Genomic DNA, 21403 nt, shown 5'->3' on the forward strand with positions numbered 1-21403 from the left:
ATATGAATAAATATGTTTGCTTTGTAAAGTCTTTCTGTAAAACAGTTCTGTAGTTGCAAAATATTACTATACCCATCTGTAATAATGACCATTTCACTTTTACCAATACAACACTGACAGCAAAAGGTAGAGGTGTATCTATCTACATAAACGATAAGCACACCTCAAGGCTGGTCAAACAATTTGACATGCTTGAGCTACTCCATGTCCAACTAACCATGGCAGAAATCTATTACCAGACTCTTGCTAGGTACATACCCCCCCACATTGAACCAGGAAACCCATACGTCATATCTGAAGTTACTAGAATCATTCACCATCCAGCTCAACACCATTCTCATGGGTGATTTTAAATACTCCCCCATTAACTGAGAGACATACACAGCCACAAACATGTAGGCCCAAAGACTTCTTGACTTTGTAAACTCAAATGCTCTGGAGCAGCTAGTCTGCACCGCTACTAGGGGTACAAATATCCTAAATCTGGTACTCACAAATACAGGTGAGCACTGCACCCCCCAAAGCATGATGTATTCACTTGTAAGATCAGATCACAAAGCAGTCACCCTTAAAAAAAAAAAAAGGTAAAACTAGAACCTCTAACTAACTCCTAAAACTTTAAGAACTTTTCTAAGGCAAACTACCTCCCATTAGGTTATTTCATAGCTAGTTTCCAAGCTCTCCTAAACCCATAAAACACAGAAACCTATACAGTGGTATACACAAAAGCCCTGTATGACCATATAAACAACTGTATAGAAATGGCAGCACCGGATTGAAATAAGCCCAGGTCTAACCGCAAAAACAAGCCACCTTGGTGGTCCCCTGATATTAATAGGTTTTACAACAAAAGAAAGAAAATCTTGTTGAGAAGTAAGAGGGAATGTGCATAATAGAACAAAAACCTCCTCCTTAGTCTAAATAAGCAAATAAAGGAGCCAGTCAAGACTCTGAAAGCAGACTTTGAGGCAAAAATAATAAAACTAAAATGATCGTGACTCAATAAGAACAACAGCTTTTAGTATAAAATTACTGACAGCGCTTTCACCCATAACATTGGGCTTCTTCAGAGTCAGTTAAACACAAACTGATCCACACTTTTATAGCCATTTCACAAACAATCTACCCTTTAAAAAACATCAATAAAAATTAATTATCCATTTACACATTTGTAACTATTTAACCTACACCCTGCTGCAAAAAAGAACCTCCCAACAAATACCTTGCTTAAACCATATCTAAAACAGTAAAAATTAATATTATAAACTGTTTTGTGTAAACCTTTAAATAATGCTTTCAACAGTAAATATTTAACATAAAATCAACATTAAATGAAATGAGATTTGTATTTCAAAACACTTGCAATAGAAATGTTTTCATTAATACCTGGTGCTGTTGTTGCATCCAGGCGTAACTGCCATAGACATTCTCTCATCTCAAGTAAGGTTTTAACATCACCTCCCATGTCTTTTTTGGGCACCCTATCAATGACAAAAAACAAAACATTTTTGTAATTGCCACAAATCTTATTGTGGTTAAATAAAGCACTTGTAGACTTCTTGTTTTTTATGTCTCTGTTGTGTTCTAAAATACGTAGCCTTAATTTACGTGTGGTCATTCCCACATAAAACGCCAAACATGATAGGCATGTGGCTACATATACCACCATGTCAGTGTTGCAGTTACAGTACCCTGGGCATTTTAATGTTCTTTTATAACTATTAATATGCACATAGGGTCCATTGTTAATAGATTTGCACACACTACAAGTACTGCACTTTCCCGTCCATGAGATGTTGTGATTAGTAGTCCTTAAACCTCTTAACAACAGCTCTTTCAAACTTAAGCCCCTACTGTTAATGAACCTCGGGCCTAGACCTAGTGTTTCTTTTAAATCTGGAGAAGATACACTTTCCCATACTCTCTGGATGATATTCTTGATTTTCGTTCCTGTGTCATTAAAATCCAACAGCACTCCCATGGGATTGTTAGTACTAGGTGTAATAATATCACTATCATTAAATGAAACAACATTTCTACTTAAATCCAAAAGAATAGGTCTGAAATTACTACTCCTTCTCTTCTCAATATCATTACTTAGCATGGTTAGTAAATCCATGGTATACCCTCTGTTTCTGAACATGTCAATAAGCTTCAACAGTTCAGTTTTGAAATGATCATCCTGACTAATAAGCATTGAGAGTTGATTCATTTGACCCCTCACCACATTTTTCTTTTGAAAATGAGAGTGGCAACTCTCATAGTGTAAAAAAGAGTTGCTGTATGTTTTTTTTACGGCAGATGTTCAAATGAATTTGACCTTTTTCTTTATACAAAAGAATGTCTAAAAATTCGATCCTATCTCTATCCATGTGACTGGTGAATTTAAAAAAAAGTGATCGCGTCACCCAAATAAACAATGAAATCTTCCAACTCTTGTTTTGAGTCCTTCTACAAAATCCTCCAGGTATCGTAAATATCATAATTTTTGACATAAAGACAGAATTAAACACATCTTGCTGTTCCCATTTTGCTAACACCAAGTTAGCATAGATGGGTGCGCATCTGGCACCCATTGCAACCCCATTCGTCTGCTTGTAGTATTCCCCATCAAACAAGACAAAATTATTAGGTAATACCAGTTCCAACAAATCCACAAGCAGACCTCTTTTAACTTGGTGTAAATCACTATACTTAGCCAGACTACTATCTAATCCAATATGGTGGGGAATCATCAAAAATAAGTTGACTACATCTACAGTCTCAAACCAAAAGTCATCATTACAATTACTATTCCTGATAATGTCAAGGCAATTCCAAGAATCCTTTAAAATGTGCGGAACATTATTCAACACATTCTTGTAAGTGATGTCTATATATGATGCAAGGGGCTCCGTTTTGGAGCCCCTAGCAACTACTATGGGCCTAAAAGGTAGAAAATTTACATTCTTGTGAATTTTGGGGATACCAAAAATAGAGGGAATGATGGGGTTCTCTACTGTAAGATATTTTAACTCCTCATTAGAAATTATCCCCTCACACATAAATTCATACAATTGCCAATACATTTTTGCATAGGCCCTGTGTACATCAAATCTAGACACCCTTTCATAAGTTTTCGCATCATTTAGTAATACATGCATTTTACAGGCATAATCTGTATTAGTCATGATGACTAACCCCCCCTCCCACCCTTGTCTGGTTTCATAACTCTGTACTGGTTAGTGTGTATAAGCTGTTTCAAACAAAATTTTTCAGCACTGGATAAGTTGCCATTAGACAACTTTTCATGTTGCAAACATCTCCTAATCTGGGCTTCGCACAACCGTTCAAACACCATCACTGTTGGATTATGTGGTGGAATGAACACACTAGCTCTTTTAAAACTCAAATAGCAACAGTTATCACCAGGATTTGGGTTGTTCACAAAATATTTCCTTAAATTAAGGATCCTAGAATATAACTTCAAACTCATTAATAATCTTCCAACCTCATATCTATGGGTAGGAACAAACGAAATACCTTTTTTCAACAAACTAACATAATGATCTGTAATATTTAAATCTGAAAAGTTATAAATTGTGAAATCTTAATCACCCTCTTGTATACAATATACTACTTTGTCTATACTACAATCATCACGATGCTCCCCAGACTCTACAGCAGAATAGTTCAAAATTGAAATATCAGATTCAATAACTTCTTCCAACAACTCTTCATACAGACCATAATCACAGTCTAATTGTTGAAATTCAGTTTACGGTTGTGCCACTAATTGTGATGACCTTGAAATGAACCCTCCCCATCTCCCCCTCTATTGGTAAGTGTGTCCTCTTAAAGGTGTCGTGTTTGCATAATTCTGATACTGGGCACACTTCCATAAACGGTCTCAGCGCTTCAGTGGGGGTGGGGTGTCTAAAAAATATTCATTGTCCTCACAAATGTCAGTCTGCACAACACTGAGCTCCTCTTCAGGAACTCTACTTGTCTCATTGTTAAGATTATCTCTGGGTACTTCATCACCCCTCCTTTTAGAGGGATAAGCTCTCTTTTCTTTATACTCAACAGTGTCTCTCATAATTTTTCTTTGCTTTCTTTCCAGGCCAGTCTTAACAACTTATCAGTATCTGCTAAGTTTTTTTCAAAACGCGCTTTATTTATCTCAAATAACAAATCATTCCATATACTGGTTTTTAAAGCTAACAGTTCAACCTTATGTTTAGACAATTTAGCAGTATTATCACGGATAATTATCCACATCATATCCATACCTGTTGTATCGAAAAGAGTTATTAAGTCCTGAAATGCCTCAGTGTCTTCATGTATTCCCATAGACAGCTTAAAAATTCTGAGCCCCTTCGGCACTTGGTTAAGTTTGATAGAATGCTCTAAAAAGACATTATCCATTTGTATCAATTTATACTTCTTTGTTAACTTTTCAAATAACTGCAACTGAGAATTAAAATTGACCTCATATTCAGAGAAGGGGAGCCAGCAATGTCTCAAAATCAAGGGGTGATGATACCCTGCCTTGATCCACTCTGTGTCGTCCTTCCGAACCTACTACGCCAACATTGCTAAATCTACCCTCAGTGTTTTGAGTGGAACTTCCACTAGGACCCAGTGGCATATGCAACATCAACAGTTCTGCCTGGGTAGTAGTTAAAGAAACATTACTATTATCCATTCCATTGCTAGTACCATTAATTGTTAGCAGAGAAATTATTTGCTTAGATAAATCCACGTACTGGGCAAATAACCACTCCATCAGAAATCTCTTGAACAAACAGAATCCAAAATTCTTTTCAGCTTTTCAGCTCCAATAAGCTGGTATTTCCAATCAGGTCAATGAACCAGTAAAACCAAACAACCAAATTTGACATAAACTGATAAAACTAAAATGATCCGTGACTCAATAAGAACAGCTTTTATTATAAAATCACTGACTTTGCGCTTTTACCCATAACATTGGGCTTCTTCAGAGTCAGTTAAACACAAATTGATCCACACTTTTATAGCCATTTCACAAACAATCAACCCTTTAAAAAACATAAATAAAAATTAATTATCCAATTAAACATTTGTAGTCATTTAACCTACCCCCTGCTGCAAAAAAGAACCTCCCAACAAATACCTTGCTAAACTACATCTAAAACAGTAAAAATTAATATTATAAACTGTTTCGTGCAAACCTTTGAAGAATGCTTTCAACAGTAAATATTTAACATAAAATCAACATTAAATGAACTGAGATTTGTATTTCAAAACACTTGCAATAGAAATGTTTTCATTAATACCTGGTGCTGTTTGTGCATCCAGGCATAACTGCCATAGACATTCTCTCATCTCAAGTAAGGTTTTGACATCATCTCTCATGTCTTTTTGGGCACCACATCAATGACAAAAAAAAATAAAAAAATTTTGTAATTGCCACAAATCTTACTGTGGTTAAATAAAGCACTTGTAGACTTCTTGTTTTTTTATGTCTCTGTTGTGTTCTAAAATACGTAGCCTTAATTTACACGTGGCCATTCCCAAGTAAAATGCCAAACATGATAGGCACATGGCTACATATACACCTCATTAGTCTAAACAAGCAAATCAAGGAACTAGTCAAGACTCTGAAAGCAGACTTTGAGGCAAAAATAACCGCCAAAGCTAAGGATGACCATAAGGCATTTTTTAGTTATGTCTGAAATCTTAAGGGCAACACCCAACAATGTGCAGAATTAGTTGTGGACAGCATCACCTATACTCAGCCAGAAAATATAACAAATCTGCTTGCTGATAAATTCAGCTCACATTTCACCTCCCCATCACCCCAGTTCTCCCCCAGGAAATACCCTCCCACACCCCCACCAATTGCCACTAAAGGACAGGTTGCCACTGTGCTCTCTAAAGCGAATAGCATGGCTTCTATGAGGCCCAACAATATACTAGTTTGCATTTTAAACAGCTTTAGTCAAGACCTGTCAGGCCCTTTGGAATGTCTATTTAACCACAGTCTCCAGACTGGCTTCATCCCAACAGAGTGGAGGACTGCAGCAGTCATTCCTCTGTACAGAGGGGGACCATGAACTGACCCATATAAAGACCCATCATTTTGACAAGTTGTATATGTAAGGCCATGGAAAAAATATTCATGAACCTGATAAATAATGATATAGGAAACCCCCTAACACTGGACCAACCCAATCTAGCTTTGTCAAGGCAGGTCATGCCAACTAAACCTGGAGGACTTTTTTGAAAAAGTCACTAGGGTCATAGATGAGGGTAAAACAGTGCATACCATCTACCCTGACCTTGCCAAGGCATTTGACAAAATCTCACACTCTGGTATTATAAATAAACTCATAAAAATGGGGACAAATCCTTACTTCACCACATGGATAGCCAATTGTCTCATGGGCAGGAAACATATGGTTAAAGTGTGTGAATCCAGACCCAGCAAGAGACCACTTACTACTGACATGGACAGGTTTCAGTTCTGGGACCACTCCTGTTCAGAATACACTTCTCTGAAGTCAAGGATAATATGGAAGGCTTCTGGATGACTACTTGCTGACAACTGCAAGCTGGTGGCAATCATCAAATCTCCTAGTGATGTAGATATCTTTCAGGAGTGTCTAAATCAGACAAATGATTGGTACCAGGGCCATGGCCTAAACCTAAATGTGAAAAAATGCATTATTATACCCTTTGGGAAGCCAAAGACGCCTGAAAATTACAACATTAATAACACACCCCTAAGATTAGACTCAGAGGTGAGATCTAGGTACACATATAGCTAGGTACACATATAGATTGTAGCCTGAACTTTGACTGCCATTTGTCCACAGTTGTGAGGAAGTCCTTCTGTATGGCACAACTTATAAGTAAAGGTATGGCATCCATATCCAAGGAAATTATAGTTCGCTGTACTCAGCCCTCATTAGACAAATAAATGAGTACAAAGTGCCATTGGGCATGTACTTGACTAGGCACTTACAACAGCTGGAGCAACCCCAGGGGTTCTTCACAAACAAATACAAGGTGTTGGTAACATGTCCTATGTGGATAGGCTAAAGGTCCTATCCCTTTACTCTGTCTCCTACTGACTACTAAGGCGTGATTCATGCCTAACCTACAAGGCAATCACAAATCAAGCCTTGATGGAGCTGCTACACATCCACAAAGCATGAGGGTCACACAATCTAGGGACCAAAACCTAGTCAGTGACTCAAACAAAACATGCTGGAAAGACACAGGCTTCTTATTCATATTAAACAGAGCCCTTCCCTAGCTCTCTTCAAATGTAATTTGGATCAATAGATGGGGAATTGCAAATGCACATCTAGGGTAGTACCTATGTCCTTTACGGATAGTGGCATTCTGTAAAATACTTATGCCATATGCTCAAACCTACACCATCTTCTTGCCCCTAGGAGCCACATATTAGGTAAAATCAGGTTATACTGACTAGGCTTGTAACAGCTGTTAAGCTGCTAGCCTTTAAATCTCATATGAACCTATGAACCTTTAAGTACAACAGTGCAGTAAATAAATACAAAGAACAGAGAGATTCAGCATAATTCTAGACACAGTACAGGCCTTGAGTGCAGTCTACATTCCAACTTTTTAATAAAAAGAGACATGGCCGGGGTAGAAGTACTGAGATGTGCTTGCACTATGTGTCATGCAAGGAATTAACACTGAAAATGCAGGAACAATTGGACGGCGCAATGAGGGGCAAACAAAGACTGATACGTTGTGGGTCACTTCTATAGTCTGATGCAGTTATGGTAAGAAAGAATTTTATTCAAATGTTCAGTATAAAGACAAGTGTAGAATAATGTATTATGCAAAGAGACTGTAACAGCCGGGAGCAAAATAAATAAATGGATTATGCCACTATCTGGAAAGTACTCCCTAGACACTCATTGCTGCTTTTTAGCCAGCCCTGTGCCAAATGGTATCCCTGTCTGCCAGAGATGAGATGACTTCAGGTAACAGCCCAGGCATCTGGCAACTAGCAAGGAATAGAAGGCAGCAAATGAGCCTTTTACCAGTTCAATCGCCCATGGCAGGGTTGGGATGTATCCTCAAGGCAGACAACCTATTAATATATCTCCGCTTTGGTGAAGACAAGGGAGTCAACAGAAGGTACTGGTTTTCAAGGCAGCAAGGGTGCTTAAGGGGCAATGTCACTAAGTGAGGATCCCTACACTATATGAACTTCATGCCCACCCTTGCATATTAACTAGGGTTCTCAAAGGTGGGTGGTTACAGATGCATTCAAAGTCCTTAGATCTCCTTGCCCATGAAAGCTTCACTTTTTCATGTAACAAAGTGCCCAAATGTCTCTTACAAACTTCATGGGCTAAAAAGATTAAATAATAAAATAATACTTTCTTCTTATTTTTTGAGTTCCTTTAAACTGTGTTCATAATGATTTTCCATTTGTAAGGGGATTTCCTCAGGCAGTAAAAAACTAAGGTGGGAAAGGGGTACAAATGAATGATTAGCTGTAAGGGGTGCTGCAGGCATGACAGTAAGCAAACCCTTAAGTAACAGTGATACCTGTACATTGTCACATAATAATGAACAAGATTTCCTATAGTTAAGCATTTGAAATGTCGCAACCTGCTACAGCGAGTACCGAAACATGGAGACTGAATGGGCAAAAGAATGCACTTACATTTACTAAGTCTGAGATGGCCATTTACAGAATATTCCATTTTCTCCAAGGAATGTCAATCTTGGAGGTGGTAAATATAAGTTTGATGTGTGTAATGGGCTTGCCCCCCACATTGGATGTGCAGGGGGGCTTGCCCCACTGCAAAAAATAAGTTTAAAGGAGAAAAGCAAGCTCTTCTCCTGGATTTTCTGTCTTTTTTTCAGCTTGTTAGCACTTGGCATTACAACTGCCGACATTTCAATAGGGAGCCTTTCCAGTGACATAAAAGAACATTTAACATTTTTCTAATGCAGTACATTCCCTCAATTAATATATTTTTTTCTCAGCTTCAAACGAAAAAGTAGTACCTGTCTGTAAGTCTGTAATCCACATGGATGTTGGCATTTTCAGAATCTTCTACTGATGTACCCTCACAAGCAGGGCCAGAGCTAGCATATTGTGGGGCCCCCAGCAAATGTCAAGTTGGAGGCCCCCTGGGCACTTCCAGTCTAAGTATCACCCTATCACTACCACTCCTCCTAAGCAACCTTTTAAGTCACGCTAGAAAGTTTTAGGACTAGTACAAACAGACTGACCTGTAGCTACAATGTACTTACATTATGGCAGGCCTGTGTACAACACTATGATGGTCCATTACACAAAGGGATGTTTACAGTTGCTCGCATTTAGCTGCAACCACAATACACTACAAAAATGTCTGTAAATGGCTTTACTAAAGTGAGATGGCACCCTAGGCACTCCCTACTGCCTCAACACTCCACACACACACACACACACACACACACACACACACACACACACACACACACACACACACACACACATATGCACATGCACACACACATACGCACACACACACGCACACACACACACACACACACACACACACACACACACACACACACACACACACACACACACACACACACACACACACACACACACACACACACACACACACACACACACACACACACACACACACACACACACACACTCATCCTCCAGTGAACTCTTCTTGTCTCCCCCACCCCACTTTGAGCTCCCCAAACCATGCACATTACTTTTTTCTTCCTTTTCTCACATTGTGCCTTACTCTTCAGTTTTTTCAAGAAGACATAACTTTCTATATGCTCTGAAGTGCATTTTAAAGTTTTTTTTTTGTTTATATAACATGTTTCATTAAATGATGACATGATTAAGGAAAAAGAAATTCAGTGTCGCTTTTCAACTTTAGTTTTTCATTTACAAAATAACTAATTTAAGCAGTGGCTCCCAGAATCCATAAGGTTACTTATTTATTTATTTGACATTTGTTTACTGGGAAAGTCTGAATAGAACAGAATGTGCCACTCCCATTTTCAGTTGAAGCCCAGTGCCGTGGGGATCTGCATTTTAGATCATTTTCCCCAAGCTTTTCATCCAATGGTGCCCTAAACAAAAATCATGGATAAGAAAATAGTCTTATTTTTTTTTATTTCAAGAAAGACATAAGTTGTGCTCAAGGCTTAATATTCAAAGCTGACAAAATACTTGCTCACAATAAACTAATAAGCCAATTGCACACACACACACACACACACACACACACACACACACACACACACACACACACACACACACACACACGCATAAGCTATAGCAATAATAGTTTTGTACTTATTTCGGCAAATAATACATTGTATAATACTGATATTGCTACATCAGTTTCGTGACCATTGTTTAGCAGAGGTCAAACAGCAGCAGGGATAAGACACTTTTATTTAGCTCACTGAGAAGTAAAGCATACCTGTCACTGTCCCTGATTTTGCCTCATACGTTTCTTCTGTCCCTCATAAAAAGTTTGATTTGTTGGTAAATCATTCAAGATTATAGACAGTCAATAAATCCAAATATCAGAGTTTCATAATTCTTATTGTCCAAAAATGCATGCTGATGCAAAATGTGTTATTCTACAGACTTTTTAAGTGAATCAGGGTAATATTTAAAATGCGCTTCTGATTTTGAGCTTTTATTCTGCTATTATTTTTGGCTCAGTCCAGAATTCTTGAGCAAATAAATTGAGAGTTATAGTATCTGGTTTTCTGCCAGTACTTATAAAACTCCCTGAAAGCGAAAGCCATCAAGTATCAGCTCTTCTTATAATCCAAGGTTTGCACTGAGGTCAGTCACTCTGGACTGCTGATCTCTAGCGCTGACCTTGCTCATTATCATCTTTATCTTAACAGAGTGATATCAGACTCATGTTCAGGTTAGACAGCGTAATCAGAAAATTAATACATTTTTTCCTCCTAATTTTTCCTCAACCAGCAGCAGCTTTTGTGGTGTCCTCATAAAGTCACGAATGATTAAAGGGACCCCTTGCTGCAGCCACAGGTATTGCAGGTACCTAAAACTAGCTATATAGATTATAGATATAGATTAGTACTAAGCTAACTGCCCTTGTGAGCCATTTTAAGCCTAGCCAATTATCCCTTGTGAGACTCAAACCCTGCACCTTGTGTTTGTAAGGCAAACATCTTAACCATTAGGTCACCCTCCTTACCGTTATTAGTTTTAGTGGAGAGAATGTATACTATCAAGGCTTAACTAAGCCGGGACACTATGAATTTTAAAGGAAATGGAAATAAGAGTTACTATTATCAACCTGGTTTATTAAGTAGACAAGATTGCTGTAGTAGCTTTTGTTGGTTTGACTGCCATGTTACAAAATATCAAAATAAGATAAGTTGTTGTCCTTGACCCCCCCCCCGGACCAATGGTGATGCCAGCTCTGAAGAGCATTTTAAACATTTTTTTCTGTTTACATAACCTTTTCATTCATTGATGACATGATTAAGGACAAAGAAATTCAATGTTGATTTTCAACTTCAGTTTTTCATTCACAAAACAAAACTAATGTAAGCAGTATTTGCTGGTACCTAAAACTGACTATACTCACAACTTCATACATGCACGGTAACACAGGCAAGGTCAAGGTAAGACAAGTCCTGGATTGAGGAACACATGAATTTACTTAAAGATGATACCAAATGTGTAACAGTGCCCCCACAAAGATATCTTAAATTAGTAACTGCATTCTTCCACTTGGCATGCAAGCTTAGAAATAAAATAAAAAAAAAAATACTAAGACTCAGGATTGCAATGAGGCAACCAGGCCTTTGGCTGAAAAATTCAAACAGCATATATTCTGACATAAAACGGTAAGCGCTTTCACTAGATAGCTTCCTCAGACCGTTTTTATGTCACTCAAATAAATGAACTGTGAGTTATGAATTTTACACAGACTAGACTTGTTGTTACTTGGATAAAATCCTTCTGTTTGAAGAATATATGCTGTTTGAATTTTTCAGCCAAAGGCCTGGTTGCCTCGTTGTAATCCTGAGTCTTGGTTTGATTTTCTTGCTGAATTTTATAAACAAGGCATTTACCCCGTGGAGTGTAGCCCATTTTGTTGTTTGTTAAAAAAAATACTGTTTCTATTTTAGTACCTAACTTAAAACAGAAAACTGTCTGAAGAGGGCAGTTACCGATGCATGTGACAAACATCTCTGAAGCAATCCTTTAACATCAGTTGAATGCTGGGAAGCGCAGGCAGTGAAAATACTAACAGAAAAAATGGGAGCAGTGGCAGCTCATGCTATTGGACAGCAGGACTGCAGTCCACCAGCTGTAAAAAGAAAAGAAAAAGCTAAAAAGTAATTAGTGATTTCCAGAACTCCACACATGCATGCAAGAATCCGGACTGGTTTAACAGCAGTCCAGATTAGGAAGGTATCAGACTACAGATGCCCCAGATGGAAGGAGATCAGACTGCAACATCAGAGACACTCCGGAAATATATACCTGGTGGCTGCTGAGAATAACTCAGCCTCAAACCCTGTACCTTGGGTGCAAGTAGCCAGAGCCTGAATTCCCCACCCATCACCACTTGTGAAAATTATTCAGATTTTTTCTTCATATTTTTGTTCTGTTCCTCATAAAATCTGTGGTTTTCTGGATTTTGAATTCACTAAATAATGATAGACATTTGAATTTCAGACCTCATATTCTTCAGAAAGTACATGGTAGCACAAACCTTTTATTCTAGCAATTTTCTAAGTTTATACGATCAATATTTTAAATTTGTCCCTATTTTTGAGGCTGCATTCCCCCATTATTGGCTTTGCCCAGATGTTTTTGTGTTAAGAGGTTGAGAGCTGTGGTGAGAACTGAATCCACTGAATATGTCCGGGGGCTGTATTCCTCCATTATTGGCTTTGTCCGGGTGTTTTGTACTAAGAGGTTAAGAGCTATGGTGAGAACTGAATTCATTAAATGATAGCCATTTAAAGTTCAGTCTTCCTGTCTTTCAAGAAACAGTTGAGTTGGCATAGTGGTATGTTGCTCTGCCTGTAGTGCATAGGGTCCTGGGTTCAAGATTTGGCAGTGAAATGCATGGTGGTAACATAGCATTTTATTCTAGAAACTTTCCAAGATTATACAAGCAATGTTTAAAATGTGCCCCTGTTTTTTGGGCTTTTGTCTCACCCAATAAATGTTGTCTTTTTCCAGATTTCTTGTTCTGCAAAGTTGACAGATACAATTGAGTGTCGAGTGGATTTTACAAAGACCTGAGAGCTTCAGGGGATGATAAGTTTAGTGCTGCTTATGGTGAGTCTGCTTGCATTTTTAATAGCACAACGGGTAGTGTACTTACTTTTGATAAAGAAGGCTGCGGGTTCTACTCCCACAGTATGTAGTTGCATTGCTGATACTTTTAAAGGAAGTGGATGCTGCAGTCCTGAGAATGTCCTCTTTGGCAGAGCTACCTAGTAACTATGAACCTGTTATCAGTTTGCCATTCAGTCCTTATTGCAATATTACTAGCTTATCATTTTTAATGTAACATAGGCAATTTATTCCTCAAGGGCAACAGGCACTTTATTTGTAGATGAAATGAGATATAAAGTTGTTTGCTAGCAGCAACCTCTTCATTAGTTACAGATCTCTTTAATGTGGAATTATTTAGTTGACTTTTACTTCTGAAGAGATTGTGCATATTTACTGATACTGGTGGATTGTAGAAGTTTGAGTAGACTTTTATGATGGAAATGTTCTGAATTGGGCAGTTTTGTCATTACTGGTGCATGCATTTTGTTTCATTGTTTACTGGAAAATGTTCAAAACAATAAATTTAAAATGCCCTCTAACAGCTGTATTGTATTATACAATATAATTTAATACAATCAGCAAGGTGTATCAAAGAACACATGTATGTTTTGTGTGCAAGGGGTCTATACTTTGAAAACAGCTCAAAGTTAATCTTTATCTCCCACTGCCCAGATGCATTTTCTTTGAATGTGGGTTTCAATGCTGTTTCAATGAATGTGAGTTTCAAGGGCAGAGAGGTTTTAATGCTAAGTCTATTTTCATTGTGAGACTGCATTGCTTTGTTTAGCAGATGTCTATTAGTGCTTGTGCTGTAAAATATAAAATAAAACTTTTAAATGAAATCCAAATCATTGTAGAAGTAAAGCACTATGCACATTACAGTGTTTATGGTAAATGGCATGAAATAGCCAAGTAATGGGACATTGGAATGGCTGCAGGGGGCCCCATTCAATCATGATTTTGTGAGTGGGAAAGGGCAGCCAACTCAAAGACAGCCTCGGCTGAACTATACCTCTCAACTTTCCAGATTTTTGCAGAATGAATAGATTTTTGCTTCTTATTTTTGATTTGTTCCTCATAATATTTGTGGTTTTCTGGCAAATCATTTAGAAATGAAGTCACTAAATAATGACAGACATTGAGTTTCAGACTTCATACCCTTCAGAAAAATGCATGTTAAAGCAAGACCTGTTAATCTATCAACTGTCTAAGTTTATACAAGAGCAATTTTTAGTACTGTTTTTATGTTTCCCCAAAATATTTGGCCTTGTCCAGATTTCTTACATTAAGAGGTTGAGAGGTACACGCAAATAAATTGCTTTATAGAATTAGGTATATCCAAACCTCTCAACTGTCCTCGATTTTGGCTCAAAATGTTGCTCTCCCCCTAATAATCCCTCTGCAAAATGGCAATTTTGGAAGAAAACGTGGAGGGTTTACAATTAATAAATACTTGTAATGATCAGAGTTATAGATTACTTTTATTTCAGAAATGCATGTAGATTCTCTTATTTTGTCAGCTGCTCAACTTAACAGCGCTAATATTTTAAAAAGTGTCCCTTCTTTGACAGGCTCCCAGCTGTATTGTGTGGCTGTTTTATATTTTTGCATCACATTTTTATTCCGTTTTTCATAAAATTGTGGTTTTCTGGCACATTAGTGGCAAATCATTAAAGACTGAAGTTAGAAAATAATGACAGACATTTGTGTTTCAGATTTCATACCCTTCAGAAAATTCATACTAATGCAAAACCTATTAGTCTATTATCTTTCTAAGTTTATAATAGCAATATTTAAAAACTGTCCTTATTTTTGGGCCTTTGTCCCACTTCTATTTATGGCTTTGTCCAGATTTCTTGCTCTGAGGTTGAGAGGTATGACAAATGTGTCAGGGCTATCACCATCAGCCATAGACATTTCAAATTGTGACATACTTGTTGCACCCCACTCTCCTATGTAATGACTTTGGATGTGTCCAAGCAAGGCAAGGAGCAGTTATGCAGTGTACGTGCAGTGATTTTGCAGAAATTTGGTTTTCTGTCATATTTTTATACTGTTGATTTATACTTATTATTCAGAAAATGCATGCTGTTGCAGTGCCTGTTGCACTGCGTTTAAGTAGTAATGATTTAATGACCATCAGGTAAGCCTGCCTGAGATTGTAAGATGCAAGCAAGCTTTAATAAGCATACTGTTAAAGAATTACAAACATTGAAAGCCTTTTTGTTGTTGCCATGCAGGGAATATTTACATAACTTGATAAAGTACAAGCCTTATGCATTGAAATGCATATGACAGTATTTGTAATAAAGGAGAGGATTACAGTATTTTCAGAAGCTCATTACATTTGTTGGAGATTTGCAGTCATCTAGCTTTACCTGTAAACTAAATAGAATGTCAATCTATCATGTATGGTCAATAACCTGTGCAGTAATCCTTTAAGCAATTTATCTTGAGCTTGTTTCTTGTTTGCTGTTCATTTTTTACTTTGACCAAGTTTTCCCCATGAATCAAGCAGATAGTTGTTGTTAGGCAGCAGGTCTTTTTTGGATAAGAAACATTTTTATAGTGGGGGTATCACAGAAATTGCTACTTTCAGCATGCTACTTGGTACTTTTATAAAGCTGAATATAGATTAGTGCAAGGAGAAGTGGTTTGAGTTGAGTACTACTTTTTTATATATGTTTTGATTTTAACTGGCATTCCAGTAATGTATTTAAAAAGTAATTTATTTTTTCATGCCTTACAATCTTTTAGTTTCCATCTAGATATTACATAAGCTGTCATGTAGTCAATGCATTGAAATATTTTTTTCTACTACACTTCATTTTGTCTTGCTTGAACTCTCATAATGACTGTTTGGCACCCAGGGCAGCATATTTAATTAAAGTCCCAGTTTTTGTGGTTTTGAGCATAGCCCCACCTCTTTTGAGTTGACCACACCCCTCCCTGTTGGCCACACCCATTCAGCTGTCTCCTGCCACCCCCCTTTGATTTGAAGTCACCAGCCACCACTAAATGGGAGTGCCATTTTCAAGTAAAGAGTGACATATATCTTGATAACAGCATTAATTTCTGAATACCACATCTTTATAAAGAAACAGGTGGGGGAATAGCATACTCAAGCAGTAAAACACAGGGGTTACAGCTCAGAGCTGTTGAGGTGTTTAATCCTGTAGTTCAATACTTGTTTAATTCTCTCAAACTCAGCTTGCAAACTGTGTGGTTCTGGTCAGGTTACTTAACTTGGCAACCTTACAGGCTTTCATTAAAAAGGGGCACTTGTGGCTACTGGGCAAACTAAGCAGATAAAAACAAGATGATAAAGAAAAATAATATGAAGAAACATATGATGAAAGACTGGAACATCTTTACACAGAGAACAATCAAGTCAGCATAGATGCGGAAAATTACAAATACATACAAAGGCATAAACACAGTATAGGACAGAAATATGCTTTTAAAGTCAACTTATTTAGTAGTAAGAGAGAAAACATGAATCTGGAAAGTGTTTTGCAACAAAGTAATATAAGGACACCTTTCTACAATGATATGGTAATGGTCAGTGGTCAGCTTTCAAGAAGATATATTGGGAGCAAAATTACTGCGAAAACAAAATACGTGGAAAAGAGGTTACAGCAAAAACATTAGAAAATGTAATAAGATAATGTGAGAGATTAAACAAAATGTGCAGCTTCAGTAATATATAAAAAAGGCTCAGTATCAGATGACCTTATAAAGTTAGTACATGTACTAATTTGCTAAATACACACTAATGGAAACCACGTACAAACAGTCAGAACCTTGCAGAAGCAGAAAACCAGTTCAGAAACTGACTCACAGGGAGCCTTTCTGGAAGGGACTTTCATATAGTATAAAGCAATGAGTATGAGTGAGACAGTGGACCATTAAATGAAGGAAATGAGTAATAGAAGGCTGGCCCATGTTTCCTTGAACCACAATTGATCAGAAATCACTTGTTCAGTTTTATTAGAGTAAGAATAAGGATTGCTCAGCACTGAATTATGTTATCTTGCTCAGTTTCTCCTTTTACAAATGTTGTTTTTGCAGATTTTCTACTTTCTCCAATGTTGTTTAACCACAGAGATTGTATATATAAGTTCAGAGGGCTTGCCCTAGCACTTGAGCATGCATGAGAGCTGTCCCTACAAAAATTGCTTTTAATACGTGCCATTGTTTTGAAATGCATGGATGTGTTTCAGTCTTTTATGACTGTGTAAGTGATTTCTGAGCAATCACATTTTGAGGACTCATAGTACAACTATAAATGAAGGAAGGCAAGAGAATAGGTTGTGATTCTTTGAAATGAAAGTTAAACTGCTTAAGGAAGCAAAATAGCAGGATGCTGGGTAGTATGAAGAGCGCAGAAGTAGATGAGAGTTGTACAGATTATGATGTGCAGGACAGCAATTCATTTTGTCAGGAAATCAGTAGTGAGGCCTAGCCTTCACCAGAGGTCAGCTACACCGTGTCATTTAAGGAGAAACAGACTCATGGATGAAGGCAATAATGAATGCCCAAAACTGGAGATAATAACTCATTGTTTGGGTCATTTTTAAATGTTTTCTTCATCTGTCTTCCAGTATCCTTGTAGAAGTTAAAAGCCATTATAATAGACTCGTGTTCCCTCACTTCTCCAAGGCATCATGCATGTTATGCTCATCCAGTAAGACAAATGCACTGTCAAGGAATAACACCAGTGATTAAGTATTCCAATACAAATTTAAATGAAACAACAGAGCAAAAGAAATGAAACAAATGGTCAATGATATTGGGGGTGTTGAAAGGACAGAAACAAGGAAAGCAAAAATGTGGGTGTAGCTGCTGCTGTGAAAACTGGGGACAGGACACAGTCAGTATGCATGGACAAAGCATCTGAAAGCAGAGAAAGCATCTAGGTGTGATACTGGGCTGCCTGATATAAGAACAAACCAAGTAAGGGAATCAACAAACAGTGAAGAAGAACTATCCTTTTCCATTGGAAGAATAAAGAATTAGCAGACATCACGGTGTAGCAGACACCTGGAGAAGGCTGGTGTCTCAGTATTGTCTGTACTCATCAGTGGAGATTAGAGTGAACAGAATTGTGCATGTTCTCTTCTAAGGTAACAGCCCTTAACAGGGCCAACATCTCTGAAACAGGACAGTGTTATGAGACCAAAAAAATAGAAGCAGTCAGCAGATAAGGACTTACTGACCCGGCTAATCTGTGCAGACATCCTTATTTATTTTATCAACATGTATCCAAATCCCTCTCCATTTCAGTTCCCCCATTACCTTATAACCACAGTCCGACTAATCCTGCTGTACATAACCTCTCCAAGATGCTCCCAGAAAATAAAAAGCCTGGACTTTGCTCTCTGCCACACTCCCCCATAGTTCTAAGGATAAACTAATGGAATTAAACCATGGTTCTGAAATAATAGAAGACTATATACATAATTCATCTGCAAAGAACTAGTAGGACAATAATGCCAGTTACTACAGACCTCAAGGTGTTGCCTTAGTCATGACAGAAGCTGATGGAGAGGCACAAATGAAACTGTGAAATAAACTGTCTTAAATCTATCAGAATCAAAGGTGACACAGATGTACACATAGCGAAGTCATATCAAGAGAACCTAGCTTTGTTCCTTGGCTGCATGACTTAGAAACTGTCATTAGACAAGCACTAGCCGGGTTCTAGCAACACCACCCATATGATGTCATGTGGGGCTTTAGCAGCACTGTTGATGAATTGTGAAGTTTGTTGAAATGTAATTCAGAACACAAGTCACAGAAGTATTACTGCAATGAAAGAAAACATACCAAGGAAGAAAAATATATAAGTATTTCATGTGTAGTCCTTTTGTCACAGGACAGCTCACTGACAGCCTCACAGTCACATTTCTCTCAATGAGTGCCCTGATGATCCACTTACTAAAGTTGTCAAGTCCTATTTTTGGTTACAGTGAGGATCAAACCAGGAATAGCTCTAACCACTACACTACTGTAATACTTTGTTGAGCACTATCAGAGATTAAGGGGAACAATTCTGCATAAAGGGATTAGATTGCTACCCTTTTTTCTTGATAGAGCAGTCTCATAGTTAGTAGATACAAATAGTACGGGGTGTGGGGGATTCAGTCCCCCACATGCTGGGGAGATGCCTATTTTGGTCAATTTTTAGCCTGTTGGTGTTTAAGTAGCAAGTAGACATGTCATACCTTAACTTGTTAGCTTGTTGGCAGGTCCATCTTTTTGATAATTTACACCTCAATCTGGTAATGCTCAACAAATGTACTGTTTATGAAAAAGACCAGTTATGCATTTTCTACACGGGCTTTGCTCCCATGCATTTGTGGTGGGTGGAATTATACTCTTTGTGTCTGGAGCAATCTCAATGATCAATGCATCTTCATGGCAAATCAAGGGCCAGACCCCAAATGATTTATGCTTGGGATAAGTACTGATCCAAGTGAATTTACAATAACTGTTATGACCATGATAACAAAAGAAGCCTTAGATGTTTCCCTACATCAAGTACATAAACAAGAAAATGAGCAAGACTTTGTGGGTAGACTCACTTCCTACTACAAATTTCAAAAGAAGCGGAGCTAATTGTTGCCCTGAATAACTGGGACAAGTATAAATACTTGGGGCATGCCTGAAAAGTTATATGGACCTGTTGTAAGCCCCCAGAATATGGATTCTCTCTCTTAATTTCTCCAAGTCTTTTGGGTTTCTAATACCATGATGGGAATAGATCCCATTCCTAATGCAAAGTATTATTAAAATTCTTGAAACTAGTACTGTTTCAATCTTTGATGTTAGCCAGAAGTACTCTTCGCAGCACACGCAGTGTGCCCAGTAATGACTCCTTCTGCTATTTGCATGGTGTTACATATCTAAGTATGGTTGTAAATTATTTTGTATAAGACCAATTGCTCCTACTACTACTGGAACTGTCTGGGTTATCTTTCTTCCACATTTCCCTTGTTTCTGCCGGCAAATCTTGGTATTTTATGGCTTCATGTCTCTGTGTACATAGGCTACTGTAGTTACTGGGTATAGCAATTTCAATGATCAATGCTACTTTTGTCTTCTTTTCCTGGACTACTATATCTGGCTTTCTCACATCTATTTTTTAACTGTTTGTAATGGATGATCCCTTCTCATATAAACTTCATCATTTTCTATCCTTCTGCCATTAGGTTATCACAACCAGCAACAAGATATGCAACCATATATAATTCTGTTTTACAAAACCTACATTTGCCTATTTCTCTCACATGTTCAATGAACTTTGTAAACCAATGTGTACATAGTCTTGGGCAGTCAATATTGACCTTTCATCTTTTGGTTTAAATTTACCCTCCTTAATCATTCTTGTGTTTGATCCTGATGAATGTGAGGTCGTTCCAAGAGTTTTCTATACTTGCAACTATATTTATGCATTTTCCAGATTTCTTGTCTTCTCATCAGATCCTTCACCTTATATTCTTTCTTTTGTTTTTTGACAGATTCAGTTGCTACCTGATTTCTATTGACTTCTGTTTGATTTCCATTCACGCTTGATGCCAATATGCTTCTACTAAACTAAGCAGAGAAGTCATCTTAGACTTATTCTCCTCGTGTTTCAAGACTTTCACTACATTTGCATCTTGTAAGGTCAGCAGCATGCCTCTCAACCTGGAAACATCAAAATTCTGGACAAAGGCCCATGAAAAATAGGTACAAATCGGCACACTGATTAACATAAAATTTGCATATATTATTTAACCCCACCCACTCCGGTGGAATTGCAGGGTATCGACTTTCAAACACAAACTGAAGAACAGACAACCAAAATATGGTCACAGGCCCAGACCCTGTAGTAAATGGTAATCATTTTTTTAAATGTGTAGCAATGATGTTCACTTGGAAGGGAGAAGATGATGAACCTTAGGATTTTGTTTTATGGTGACTTGCAGTATGTGGGTTTTATGGTAAAAGTAGGGCATTTAATGGTAGGTAATATTCTAATCTTAGCAAAAGACTATTATAGTTTGCTAGGACCTCCAAAAGTCATTC

This window comes from Protopterus annectens, chromosome 3.part0 (genome assembly GCF_019279795.1).
Source record: "Protopterus annectens isolate FY-2018-M chromosome 3.part0, PAN1.0, whole genome shotgun sequence".
NCBI classification, from domain to species: Eukaryota; Metazoa; Chordata; order Ceratodontiformes; family Protopteridae; genus Protopterus; species Protopterus annectens.